At 48.8% G+C, this 14,546-nt stretch overlaps 1 protein-coding gene across 2 annotated transcripts in view; it reads left to right on the forward strand.

Moving 5' to 3' along the window:
• The first annotated feature begins 818 nt into the window (after positions 1–818).
• numbl (NUMB like endocytic adaptor protein) overlaps positions 819–14,546 on the forward strand; it is a 54,690-nt gene continuing 40,962 nt past the window's right edge. For both annotated transcript variants that reach the window (XM_069186355.1, XM_069186357.1), the window contains exon 1: positions 819–1,218. The gene's annotated coding sequence lies outside the window, so the exon portion shown is untranslated. The remainder of the gene's footprint in view (positions 1,219–14,546) is intronic.

The raw sequence follows: 14,546 nt of genomic DNA on the forward strand, positions 1-14,546 counted from the left end.
AGTCTTTAAACCACTATAGCGTTATAGATGCAGTATTGCTCCTACGATGTTTTCTTTGACCCTAGCGTACTGACGACCTGTTCTGTCGTCGACCCCAGTGCCTTCCCCCAGACAGGTCCGCTGTACACCCTCACAGCCCGTCTCTCAGGTCGCGTTTGAGAAGAGGCCCAGCCGGCCGGGCTCCCGAGCTGATACGGGCTGAGCTCCGGCGTTCGCGTTTCTCGCCCCTGCGGCGCTTTGGAGGGAGTAAACGTGTTAACAGTTGAATCGGGACGCGTTTCTATTGCACGCTGGCTGTTAGGGGAAAGCGAGGGGTATCATGAGGCACAGGATATTTCCGCGACTTCAAGAGAAGTGCATTCGTCGTGCTCACTGGATACGTTGCATCTCGTCCTCTGCTTGAAACTTTTCTCACGTGAGCCAGGCACAAATATGAAAATTTAGCAGGTACAGCGCAGAGTCGGATGAAGTGTAAGTCTTTTCGAGGCAAAACAAAGCCCGAGGAGAAACCAATTTAGAGCTTGGTACAATTATTGTACACTGTCTAGCTAACAAGCCATTGAAAAGTATAATAGTAGGGAAATGTTTCGCACTGTAAAGCATTGAGAATCCAGAGAAATAACCATATTTCGGGGGAGGGGGGAACTCTGACGTTTCTCCAGGTTAGTCTCCGCTCTCGAAAGGCAGCTGTCATTTTGAGTCCGGGGGGGAAAGCCTGGACACACGCTTTGCACTTGACGTCCACGGCCACCACGGAGACGGGTTCCGTCCACACACGGGTTAACGCCCCCCCCCCCCCCGGGCACCTCCGGAGCGCATTCAGCATCAATGGGGCTCGATTTGCATGTGGCGGCGGTCTGTGCCAATGGGCTCGCGCTGAGGCTGGGCTCGCGGGTGGAGCCCAGAGTGGAACAAAATCTGGACGCCAGAGACTGGGCAGACAACAACAAAAGCGCCACGGATTGCTGTAGAGTCGCCGAGGTTTTTTTTTTCCCCCCTCTCTCCTCCCTTCATTACTTGGCGTGCTAAAATAGGCGACCCGCTTCAGGACTGGTTATTAATTATTGTCTGCTACTTTTCTTTCTTCCTCCCTCCCCTCCCCACCTCCCCCCTCGCCAAAAGCAGTAACATCCATTTTGCCCAATTTACGCCGTTTTGGGATTGCAAACAACAAAAAAAAAGGCGCTACGGACCTCGGACAGCTGCTGGTTTTTGACGGTGAGTTGATATTTTGTTCAAGAGATTGCATTGGATTTTGGGGTTACGCGTTGTTTTGTGAGAGGAGGTAATCGGGGGTGGGCAACAACATTTTTCTTCGCATTTGCGGAGACTGTCTTTGCCGTATCGGATCGGGTTGGAATGAATTGGTTCCCGAGATAAGATTGTGCGAAGCGTCTGAGAAATACTGTGTTTTTACCAGGCGTGTTCATGGACTGGTGTGAGATGGGGTCGGGAGAGGAGGATGTCTCCGTAACTCGTGTAGCGCCGGATCTCGGTTGGTTGAGCGGAGAACAGCGGCCATATGGAGACAAACTGTACAACATTTGTACGTGTGCACAATTAAATTGCTGCCACCGAGGAGCGGTGGAAAAAAAATGGAACAGAAATGTGTCTTGGAAGCTTTTCGTGTTTAAAATGACTATATATATTAACCCTCATCTTTCCAGAAATAAACAAATGTTTTTTTTAAAACATTGGGGATTAAAGATTGTAACTTCAATGTATCCCTTACCAAGGTTTCTGAAGTTCTTTGATCCGTCATGTTCTCTGTTCTGATCCAATAAAAGAGCCTTTCTACGTACGCAAATACCCCCCCCAAAAAACCCATACAGTGCATATCGACATTTTATACTCTGGCAGTGTACAATTCCGCTGTCTGATTTCTGAATAGCGTATCATTAAACTCCGTGGCTAACGAGACGTGCCGACGTCCGAGGTTTTGATCGCTGCAGCTTCGCCCTGAAATCTCTCTCTTTATATCAGGCGAGCATCTTGCTCAGGGTAACGGTGTGCCGTGCCGTGCCGTGCCGTGCCGCGGTATTGACAGCTCGGGGGACCGAGCTAGGCCGTAGAGAATCGGTCATTTCGGAAACCATGGAGACCGCCCTCCGTGGGGAAATATAGGTCACCACCGGCGCACAGGGCAGCATCCTGCACCCGGGAGTGGGGCGTCGGAGCGGGCACGGTACCCAGACACGAAAGTTTTGGGTTTTTTTTTTTTTAAGGCATCGCTAGGCGCTACCCCCGTCTGTGTCAGGAAAAATATTCCAAACATATTTCCAGCGGCGTATGGTTACTGCATAGCATGAACAGTCGACGCCTGCTTGAATGCCTGGGTCTGGACAACACGCGTTTTTTCCTAAAGCTGATTTATCCTCATGGTTTCCCAAAAAAATACCAAGATCTAGATGCGTGTGTGTGTTTTTTTTCCCCCAGATGTGGTGCGGTGGAGTTAAAAGCCTGCGTTTTTTTCCCTTCCTTTCTCAGAAGCATGGCTCTCGGATAGTTCACAGGTCGCCTTGCGTAGATACGGTGGAAATCTTTCGAAGTTTACGTTTCATTACGTTTTGTTTGTGCCCTGTGCTGACTGCAGGCGTTCTCGCGTACAGCACTTGCACTTCAATAACCCGGCGTGTCATCAGTGCGGGATTGTTTAGGTTTCCTGAAACAGGGAAGGTGGAAATTAAAAAAAAAAAAACAGGTGGACATTTACACCTACATCCTCTTGTTCAATCTGGTGCAGTTTGTTTGGTCTTAGCGCGGGCTTCCTGGGAACGTTCATTCAGTGTGTTTGTGTGCGATCTGTGTGAGCTGGATTCGGCCCCCACCTCTCTTCTCCCCTCAGACAATAAAGCCTGGTAAGAGCACTCCTGCTTTGAAGAACTTCCTTCCCCGGGCTGTGCTAGGAAATAAATAAGCACAGCTGCTGAAAGCTGAAATGTGTGTGTGTGGAGGGGGGTGGTGGTGAAGGCAAGACAGACAGGCCGCAGGGAGAGGGTCTGCAGGCCTCTGGCCCGAGCCTGGTCCTGCCGGAAGAAACCTGCCCCCTCCGGTCCCCCCAGCGAGGGGAGAACGTGGGAGACGTCCTGCCCCTGGGCTTTCTCCGGAGTCTGTCAAGCCCGGGCCTGGGCGTTTTTTCGCTTGGGGGGGGGGAATTCGGGATCTGGGAAGCCTGTCCCCCAGACACCTGCGGCTCCCCGTGTGCGAAAACGGGTTCTCTTCCTCTCCGCTGCCGGCGAGAGTCGGAGGGGTGGTCCTCAGTTCCGCCACGGACCCCCGTTTCTTTTTGTTTTAAAGAAGTGGGAAGAGGGTGGGGAAGGAGGGGTTGGAAAGGGGCGCGGGGGCGCCCAGGTGAGGACAGAAGCGAGGTAAACGGGGAAAGAGGCTTCAGGCGGGAAGCGCTGAAGGAACCAAAGGAGGTTTCAGGACAAGCTCTTTTATTCTGTGCTGAGCAGACACCCTCGTCCTTGCCCAGAGGTTCTTACAGTGCCGATAGGGTTAGATTAAATGTAAACAGAAAGCAAAAAAATAACCAACACCAATCGATATCCTAACACGCCAGTCCAGTAAAATAAAGTGACCACAGGGACCGTGAAAACTGAAGTGTAAGTCGGACACAGAGATGGGATCGGGGAGAAGAGTTTAGCCGGACTCTGATGAGAATTAGCTTTCACCTGGCTGGCTTTTAGTTTTCATGGGGGAATCGGGCAGTGTAGACACTGTGTCCTCCTGTCAAATATACCGGGGGTCTCCATTGTCCGAGTCCTCACTGTGTGTTTCCTTCCCTGAAGAAGGCTTTATTCACAGGAGGGAGAAGTCACGGTTGTGAGAGAGAGAGATGGCTTAATAAAGGAGGTGGATGATGATGATGGAAGTCATACAAAGGAGTGTAGTGCAAGCCATGTGTGCCAGTAATACTGCAGTCACCATGGTGACATGGAAAAAAAGGTCATTTGCATTTGACCTTTTTCGATTTTCCCCAAGGGGTTCCTCCTTTAAACTGGGTGCGCTCCCAAGGGGCAGGTCTGGGATTTGTGGGTGGGCTAGTAATAAGGGCCGTGAAACACAAGCGAAAGTGAGAACCCTGTGGAAGGCTGTTTAAGAGTGGGAACAGGTGGCCCTCTCGTGCACAAAGGGTGGTGGGTGTCTGGAACAAGCAGCCCTGCCTCTTGGTCGAAGCCAACACCCTCGTTTCCTTCAAGAAAGATCGGCCTCTTCTCACTTGTCGTCTTCCTTCTGCCCTTCTGCTCCCATGTGACCGTGTTCCTGGTTCAACATGATTTCTTCTTGTTGCTGCGCAGACAAAGTTAATTAGCCTCAGCAGTAACCATCTTAACGGAAACAACAGCCGGCAGACATGGTGTCCTTGTTACAGGATATGAAACTGGTGGAACATGAAATTGCGCGGATTAATCCCTCAACCCACACAATCAATAATCTCCCTGATACATTCTAGAGGCAGTGTAATGTGGATTCAGAAGCGCTCGGCCCTGATGTCACTGTAGTGCGAACTTTACTCTCCAGCAGCTGTGTTGCTGCCTAGTTCGCCGCTGACGCAGTGCCTGCAGCGCGATCAGCCGGGCTCATCGTGCCTGCTGACAGAAAGTGCTTCATTCATGTTTGCTTGTGATGTTGTCAGTGTGGGCTGCATTCCTGCACAAGTCAGTGCTGGTGTGCAGGTTGGAGAAATAGCAATGGGCTCTGACAAGTGTGCATTCTGATGAAGTGCAAGGAAGTTGCCCCCCCTCCCTTACACACACACACGACACACACAAGGGATGCAAAGGAGAACCCAGCTGAGAAACTATCATGGAGAAGTGCAGAGTTATGAAACTTTTTGCTATGCAATTTAGATTGGAATTAAGCTTCTGTCAGCTCCACCCTTTTTGAAATGTCTACTCACGAGAGTTTCACGTGTCCCCAGGAGGACTCGGTGTAACATTTAAAGTTGAGAGGCATGTGTTCAACCCAGGTCTGCCCGGATGCTCGTACAAAAGCGAAGTCTTTCTCTTAGGGTGTCCATAGCTCTGCCATCCGGTTTGTAGCACTGGCGTTGCAAGGCTGCACGTTCCTGAGCGCAGTCTGACGTGCGCTCTCTCCCTGAGCGGCGGCTCCGGCTGGGTCAGGCGTGCTCACTTCCTGGAGGAGAGGGTGATTCACGGGGCTTGGCTGCCCTCTTGCCCTGCAGGCCAGTTACAGCGCGTACCCCCTGCCACTCCAGAGCGGGGTCTTGCTGCAGATGCAGCGGGGACTGGAAGTGCCTCTCGGCCTGCGGACGGGTTGGTGAGCTGGGGTTGCAGTGAGCTCTCTGGGGCCGGGTGGGGTGGAGAAAGATGGGCACAGATGCAGGGTAAGGAATTGAGTCAGAGTGGGGGCTGCAGGTGGGAGATTCTTTTTCAGAGCAGCAGGTTCCTCTAGAGGTTGTGTGGGTCTGATCCCTTGCTTCGGGCCTGGAGAAAAGGGGTAAATTGGTCGTATTGAGCCAAAACCTTAGTTGGGCTAGACAAGCTAGGATCGCAGGTGCGTTCAAATTCAAAAACCCTGCAGGCCTCGCTGTCCATCCGCAGAGCACTGGTCCCCTGGCCTGTTTGCTGATCGCAGATGGACGTGGGGCTTTGCTGGCTCCAGTTTCTCTTGGCAGGGTTTATTTTTATCCGCTGAAAGGATGGAACTAAACAGATTAGCTCTCCCGTCTTCGCTGGTGCGCGCTTAACCAGGCCTCGGACAGCCTGCCTCGATTTCATAGCTGTCCCTCTGTGTTTGAGTCAGGCAGGAGGACTCCTACTGAGAGGGCTGTGGACGCTGTGGGGGGGAGCATTGAGAGCCGTTTCTGAAGTGTGTCTGTGTAAGGGGTAAGCTCTTCCCCCCTGCCAGAGCCTTTTTTGCAGTAGCTATAAAAGGGGAAAGGCAGTATTAAGCCTGCCATTCATGGAGAGGTGTTAGACACTGCACGCTCCCAGACAGGGGAATAAATCCTTAACAGGGCAATGCTCAGAGGCCTGTGGCAGGTGTCATCTGTGTGTTGTGCAGCATGTGTGCATGCATGTGGAGCAATTCAGTGAAGGGGGACAGATGCACGCATGTCTTCAGATGTGGGTTTTTACAGGGACTGCACATGTGCTTGAAGTACATTTCACAGGTAACCTTGTTGCGGGTGAATATGCATGCCCTCCCACGCCTGCCTGCACGCACTTGTATGTATACGGCGTATGGGCTGTTGAAAATAGTAATCGCAGTGTTGCTCCCTGCAGTACTGGAGAGGTAAGCAGCCAGAGTGATGTGGGCCCCCGTGGGAGGGCGATGTGGCAAGCCACACACCTTGCAGAGACTGTTTGTAGACACCTGACACTCAGGCCCATCCATCCCTCTGCATTCCCAGCACTGTTTGCTTTGGGAACTAGAACACACAGGAATGGCATCCTGTGAAATGGCCCCCTGACTCACAGCCACACAACAAATCTGCTTTTATGATGAAAGCTCTGAGATGGAGTGCCTTTGGTGATGTGCTCCAGCGATTATCCTGACTCTTCCTAGAGAGAAAAAACACTGTTTCCTGGCTTTTGCTCACAGACGAGCCTTTTCAGCTATTTCATCCGTCTAATTCCCTAATTAGCTGGACGTTAATATTTCTTGCCAGACTCTGATAAATTCTGAAGTTGCAAAAAAACGTTGTAAAAATGTGACAGTAAACATGCTCAAGAAAACAGAATAGCTAATCCCGCTGGAGAAGTAACTTGTATTGAAGAATTGGAGTTTTGCTGAGTCTGATGCTTTATGTGGTTTTAGATTGAAAATGTATCACTGAGGATGAATCAAGAATTGGGAAGACATTAAGAAATGGATGTGTGATCACCCGCTCCTGTTCACATAATTTAAATAACAATTTAATAATGTAGTCTCAGGGCCTCTGCAGGGAACCACAAACCCCTCCCTCCACCTCTCTTTTAATCTGAGTGCTGGAAAGTAAAGTAAGTGCAATGAACTGGTATGTGCTAAAGATAATTTTCCAAAGTTACTCTAAAGTTACATGCTTTTTTTAAATTTAGAAATCTCCGCTGCCTGTGCCCATTAATGCTCATAAATGACGTCACAAGGACATGGACAGTTAAATCCGTTGAAACGGAGTTAGTCTATACAGTAGGTCTCGGGTTTGGGCATGCTGGAACCAGAACTGTTCAAATGATGAGTGGCTCTGACTGGGGTCTTCATTGTACCTCTGAAGCATAGGATCCATAATCCCAAGGCTTAACCAGTGAGTGAGTGAGTTCGAATCAGACAGGTTCGTAATAAGAAAGAATGGACCATTCCACATCTCTGCTCCTTATGTGTTAGCCAGTGACATACAGTACCTGTTCCGAATACTTTTGTTTCAGGATCCAGTACTCTCTGGATTGCTGTATTCCAAGTCCAACGGGGAAAGCCTTTTAAAAATGCACAGTTAGGCTGCAGGCACGTCCACTACTTCCTGAACCTTCTTAGTGACAGCTGCCCAACATTATCCGGTTTCGCCTTGAGCTGGTATCAGACAAAACTTTGCAAAATCCCATCAGTAAGAGATGAGTGTATGCAGTAGCCATCACTTATTACCAAGAGGAAGCACTTTATCACTTTGCTCAATAAGCATTTGTCTGATGTCAGTAGGAGACCAGAGCAGTATCCGTACATGAAGATTTGGTACAGTTTCTCTTCTCAAAAAGGAATGCCATGCCAATGAGCCACTTTCACAAAGAGTGGACTTAGAGAAGCATTCCCGCAGCTTCTATGACAGTTATGAAATGCAATAATGATATTTGAAGTCTCTTGAAAACATGCCAACAAAAAGACCCTTTAGGAGCGCAGATAAAGACCCCGCAGTTGTCCAGGAGTGGAGAGATGCCCTCTCATAAACCCCACAGCCCAGGAGGCAGTTGGGGCTATTGACAGAATTCTCTCAGCTCAGCCAAGCTGAAAGAAGCTGGGAAAATGGGTCTATTTTTAATTAAAAGTAGCTCAATGCTCCCAGAACGACGTGGGCTTTATTCAATTTGCCACCCCCCCCGCCAAGCCCCCAGGACGCTCTTCTTCTGTGGTCGGCTCCATGCCTTCTCAGTCTCATCGCGAGGGTGTGATTAAACCGGAGTTAATATTCTCCTGGAGATGCTGCTTAGCTCAAGTTAATCACATTAAAGGTGCTCTTAAGACAATGTTGCCTGTGCTTCCGTGAAAGGGATAGATTAAATCTCCACGTGTTCAGTGTCTTGCTTACCATGCTTGCTCACACGTGGAAAACATGGGTACCGTATCTTGACATGACATAGTACTGGGCTGTGTGATTGATCCGGAAAAGGGAAACATGCCCTTTTCCTGATTAAAATTTCCCTTTGATAACTGCAGGGCTCTCCTCCTCTCATCTCCCCTCCATTCTCAGCATCTGTCCAGGCCCTCGTCGGACTGCAACACCCTGCACCCCTCTCTAGGAGCACAGGACTCACTGCCTGGCACGGTGCACCTCCCTTCAAGAGCTCGATGTAGTGAGCCACGATCAGAGCAGAGTGCAGAACAGCGTAGTGAAATCGTCTCAAAGGCGTTGACAAAAGAAGGAAGGGTGGAGCAAAAGCCCTGAGAGAGACTGCGTGACACTGTGGACTGACCACTGGCAAACAAAGGATGGTACTCCTGGCTAGCGTTGGCACACGAGACTCTGCAGCTGGGGTGGTAACAAAACTGGCAGAAAGCTTCTGATCTGATGTTGGATTGACTTGTATCTCACATTCGAGCAAATGAGCTCTTTGTGTAGTACGAAGCACAGTATGAGAGTTGCATGTGTGCATATTCACTTTCCCCAGGGGGCTAGCAGATGGGTCTACCAGAGAGCCATACCAGCCCCCTGCTGCAGTTCTCGGCACCCCCCCCCAGCCCAGGTTTAGCTGCTGCATTCACGTGAGATGCTTCTGGGCTGGTTGGGCTCATTGTCGACAATAACGACAGCTGCGGCGAAGCTGGCATGACTGACACACCTGGTCTTGCCATGGACACGGAGCAGCGAATCCTTCCCGGGCTCCGTCCTCGGAGCTCGGCTGCTGGGGCTGATGCGAGGCTCCAGCTGCTGGACCGATGTGGCGAGGTAGTGCAGTTGTGACAGAGTGGGCCCCAGGAGATGCAGTTGAGGTTGAATAAGGAGGATGGAGGTTCGGGGGGGTTAAGTACCTCTTTTTATAGCCAGATGTACTGCTTGTAACGGAACAAGAGCAGGAGGAAATCGCTGTGTTTATTCTCTACAAGGGCTCCTGGGTTTCTGCTTCAGCTTGGATTCCTTTGTGCTCCTTGTGATAGAAAAACTGCAAACTGGTAACATGAGCGTGGGCAGTTGTGTGATCTCTGCTTTGTGGGACATCTAATAACAAGGTAAGATCTTCGCCTGGGTGCACATTTCTGTCTGAACAGTACAAACAAGAGATAAAAAGGTTTTCAAAACTGAAGAAGAGGAGGGTGGAGCTGGGCACTGTTCCTTGGAGCCAGGATTAAAAACAGGCGCATTAACAAGGGTCAGATGCTGCATGACGTCAAGCAGAGGGCATGGGAGCGAGGCGCCCAGCACATGTCGAACAGCGCAAACAGCTATCATGACGGTAGCAGCTCTACCTTTTCATATTAAGGTAGTGTTTTGTAGTCTTTTGTACATAGGCAATTACAAATTAGCACACCAAACCCAGACCTCTGGATATGTAGAAGCCTGTTCAGTGCACTAAAACATACCAGTTGTAAGCATTCCAGCTGTCAAATCTCAATAAAATAAAGGCAAGCGCGAGTATTTCAGCACAGCACATTTACATATGTCAAAGACAGAAGCACTTGTGACTGTCGTAAGTTGTCCTTTAGTTCCCTGGCCAAAATGGTGCCGCTTAACGTCCACCAGCAGTCTCCAGCCTTGGCCTGTGAGAGCCCCAGCCCTGCAGGCTCAATAGGTAAGCAGTGACTCCCCGTTTGCTGTTCAATTAACACAATGATTTGGTCAAGTTAGTAGTTCAGAGCTCGCCTGGAACAAACAATCTCAATATCGTTCAGCTTTTAAGGCCCAGATTTCATTGAGTTACACAAATATTCTGATCACTTAATCAATAACAATAGCACAAGTGTCTTTAGAAGCAAGTGGTTTGGGGTTTGAGACAGACTGGACAGGGGCTCCCCAGCATGTGCTACACCTGTCATCCCATTTATGGATTTCAAATATTGTAGGATTGTGCATGAAGTGGAAGTCAGGGCTTCAGAGACTTGAGCAACGCTAATTACCTTTTACCGGAATATTAGGAGAGAACTTTTCAGATATGGCCTTAAAACTGCAGGCCTTGCAAAAAGAGCTGGTGTCCACACAAGATAAGTGTGTGGCGTGTCAGTAGAAGACTTGGACACAGCCTGCAGGGGGCAGAGGCTGTATCGTCCCCAATGCACAGATCTGTTCTATTATTAAACACAAAATTGACTCTCTTGCTGCCTGCTGTGATGTAACATGACTAGCCTGGCACTGATGCCATAGGTTCCAGCTCTGGAGTATCGGAACGGCCACAAGTGAAAGGAGACTGTTCAGAACCTTGTGTGTTTGGGTCTGTTTCTCTGTAGTCCCACAGCAAATACAGAAGAACAGGTGCCACCCCCTCTCTTCCCAAGCATGCAAATCTCTTTGACACAATCCTGAATCCCTGGAAAGGAATTTAGAGAATCCCGCCTTTCCTAAACTGTGTGTCTCTGGGAGGTGGGAAGAAACTGCAGCACCTGACAAAAACGCAGGGAGGCTTCCCAATCCATAAACCCAGAACTCTGCAGTTGTGAGGCAGTGGAGCGGCCCACTCTACCTCTGCCCCTCCTCACTTTGCCGACAATCTGCCTGGCAGATCGCAGAGAGCTATTATTTCAGCTCAGCTTCAGTTCAGTTGATCACCGTAATCATCGCAGCTTGTACTCTAAGCTGGAGCTGGTCAAACCAAAGTAAGATCAAAGTGCCTTTTGCCACCCCGACAGTGTTGCCTGATCCAGTTCCCATTCCTCAGTCTTTCTGTCAGTCAGTCAACCAGTTTGGTTCACAGTTCATGAGCTATTAATCTCCTTTTTTTTGTTTTTTGCTTGGGTGTTTTACCATTGGTGAGATGGGGTGGGGGTAGAATTGCCATGGAGACTGTGATCTCAACCCTATGATCTCCATCACTTTCTTGGGGTGCACAGGTCCCCGCTGCCAGAACCCCACCAGGCTGCCTGTCTCATATCCTCCTGCCGACCCCCAGATGGTTCAGTGTCTGAGCTTCCTGGTGATGCACCAAGGACTGCTGTTAATCTCGGCAGGGGACTGCTTACACCTTGCGCTGCTCTGCTTCGTGGTGCGGCTCATTGCGAGTAGTATCCCATGTTTTATTAATAACATAAATATGTATTTCATTATTAATCCGGAAGGACTCCTGTTTGTAGTTGGCGCTGAAGGGTCTTCCACTAAATATTGACTCAGGGGAGTGAATGTTTGTGCAATCTAAATATTTTACGTTTTTTTGCAGTTTTTGCTGATATTAACTTGTTTTAACTTGATATTAAAAGTCTTCAATTTGAACATTCAAGTTTTATTTAAAAATATTTACTTCAAAGGTGTGTTTATCTCATTTGTAATGAAAAAAAAATCAACTAGGGACAGAAGGGGGTAAATACTTTCGCTGAGCACTGTACACCGTCTTAAGTAGATGTGCTGGACTAATTAATAATAATGACCAATTCTACATTTTGTGACGAGGTGAATGCATACAGAAAATGTGGCTCAGAAGCAGAAGTATGATTATAAAAGACTGTGCCATGCTTTTGTGGACATTACTGAGCTGAGTGACTGCACTTCAGCTGCAGGATTTAAAAGGAACTGCAAATTGGTGCACTGGAACATCAGGAGAGCGCTGTAATTTCAAGACACCTGAGGGTTCTTCGCAAAGGCTCTGTGTTGATGTTCCCTGAATAGACTAAATTTCCATTTCCATAATGAAAAAGTCTTTATGCAGTAGACCTCTGATTTCAGAAAAGAAACACGGTGAAAGATGTAGGATTTCTGTTTAAAATTAATTGAATATTAAACCTCCTTCTCCTTTAAAACTTAGACTCAATCATATAGCTGAGGTTTGTGCAGGAACACAGCAGTATGTTTTTATCCCAAAGGCCGGGACAGTCCTTTCAGGCCAGGGGCTAAATTTGTTTTTGTCCCCACAGTGTTGTGTCCTGGAGCCCCCAGCCCTTTCCCTTGGGGTCCTGTGGCTCAGTATTCTCTAATTGCCATATAATTGTAACTGAGTATTTTTTTCGTTCCAACAAGGGGAAAATAGCCAGTTCACACTCCATTAGGCAGCTTAAAAGATACGAGATAAAAGTGCTTAACAGGCTGTGAAAATGTGAAGATTCATCTCTGTAATGTATAGGAGACTTCTATTCCCAGTGCAAAGATGCTGCTCTGCTCTGCAGTCCACCCTTTTAGCTGTTCAGCCAGAACTTTTAGCGAGAGCATGGAATTCTGAATTAGGAGGACTTCCTGTTGGTGACCTGCTTAATTGCCAGTGCACTCATGGTGAATTGAAAGCTGCTGACTGGCTGGCTTTGTGCTGCTGTTTATCTGGAATTCTTCCCTCTTTGTTCAGTGCTTTTTACTCCAGGCCCTGGAGTATAACTTGTCTGCTAATTACTTAGGTTTGTCAGAAATTTAATTGATCTGCTTGCCTTAGACTGGAATCCTTTCGCTGTTTTCAGCAGTCAGTGCTTGGCTTCAGAAAATCCCCTACTTGAGATGTGTGTCGCTGGCCAAGTCCGAGTAAAACTCTAGTCTCTTCCACAACCCCAGCATGTGGCTTTTATTGTGCTTGCCCTCGACCCGTGTGAAATGATGTTCAATTTCAGAAACGTTTTACACTTGGTGTGCCTTCAGCCACAGGCAACAGATTTTTCTCTGGGTATAAAAAAAGCTGTGGAAGACTTTTCCTGCTAATTCTCTGTATGTGCTAGAAGTTCATTTAAGGATTTCTTGAAATCTGTAACTGGATTCCTAATTACAGTGTATTTTCTTTTGTGCTGAATGCCAGATTTGCCCCCATTAACGGAGAAATCAGATAAAAGTCCGCTTCACGTATTCTAGTACATACAGTCAGATTTACTTATCTCTGCACCAGACGAGCAGGGTGTCTCCATACCCAGCAAAGCAATAGATCTGAGGATCCTGTGCCAAAGTGCAGCCTGGCTAAGTATCAGCCTCTTAAAGAAAGTGCTCACCTTGGAGAGCAGCTCCGAGATTTAAAAAACTGATTGTGGAGTGCGGGCTGAACAGCCCTATTTTCCAGGAGCTCATGAATGGCGTCCAGGTTCAAATGAGGGAGTTGGCTAGACATCCATTGATCCGCAGGCCTCCAGGGGTCATGTGTGGGAGGAAGTGGTACAAGCTGTCGAGGAGGGTGCTTTCAGAAGCAGGAGAAAGGCAGAAGCATGTAGGAATACATGAAAAATGAACAGCAAGTGCAGGCTACAGTTTTGAAAAGGAAGTCATTGTTTCTCACCAGGGTGATTGCTGTTACCTCTCTCGAAAAGGAATAAGTAGATGGGGGGAAAAAAATCTGAGGCCAGACAGAGAGCAGCAGCAGCAGGAGGAGGAGGAGGAGGAGGGTGGGAGGGCTGGGTGCTCCCGGCTGCTCGAGGTTCGCTCATCTCCTCGGGGAGGGGTCTGGCTCTGGCCGCCTGACTCTTCCAGCACAGCAGACACCCACCGCTGAAAAGTGTGTGTGTGTGTGTGGGGGTGGATGACGTTACCAGACCAAGTGACCAGACACCAGCTGCTAGGAACATGCATTGACTGACGGGGATCGTGAACCCCCGTGTCTGCTGATTGGCACAGGCTGTCTCTGGGCGCGCCCCGCCCCTCCCCCGTGCCTCCGCGGTGCTCCTGGCTGCTATTGTCCAGCGCCCTGCTCCGCGGACCCTCCCTCTCGCCGGGCCGATGAAACCCAGCCCTCGGAGGCGATTACCTCGTTGATCCCATTTGACTGGTACTTTAATTCGGGGCCCCTAACAGACCAGGCTCAGAATGTTAAAAGAAGAAAAGGCAGGGAGAGAGCCGTTTCCATCAGACCTCGCAGAACTCCAAATGTCACATCATGCAAGAGCAGAGACCGTCACTGGGGGGGGAAAAGCGCGCAGGACAGACATTGACAGAACACAGGATATGATGGAGGCAAATTACAATGAATGATGTTCAGAAATACAATTTACTACCACAAGTAAAATGGGATAGAAGTGTTCAGCTGCAATCAGAAGAAACTGTGAGCCAGAGAATGCAGTAAATGTGGAGTGTAACAATGATGTGCATTAGATTAAGGAGGGTGGTTTTTGCTCAATGCTGAAGTGAAGAGCAGACCAGCAGTAGGGTATTTCAATGTTTCGTAATTTGTTTGCTTTGTGTGTTTTATGCCCACATTTTGGAAACATCCAAAAGGTTTCTAATCAGCTTTGCTTACCTCTGCGTCTCTCTGGTCTGGGAGAGGTGAAGGCAGTGCTCAGCGCGATCAGAC

Source organism: Lepisosteus oculatus, chromosome 3, assembly GCF_040954835.1.
Source record: "Lepisosteus oculatus isolate fLepOcu1 chromosome 3, fLepOcu1.hap2, whole genome shotgun sequence".
In the NCBI taxonomy this organism is placed as follows: Eukaryota; Metazoa; Chordata; class Actinopteri; order Semionotiformes; family Lepisosteidae; genus Lepisosteus; species Lepisosteus oculatus.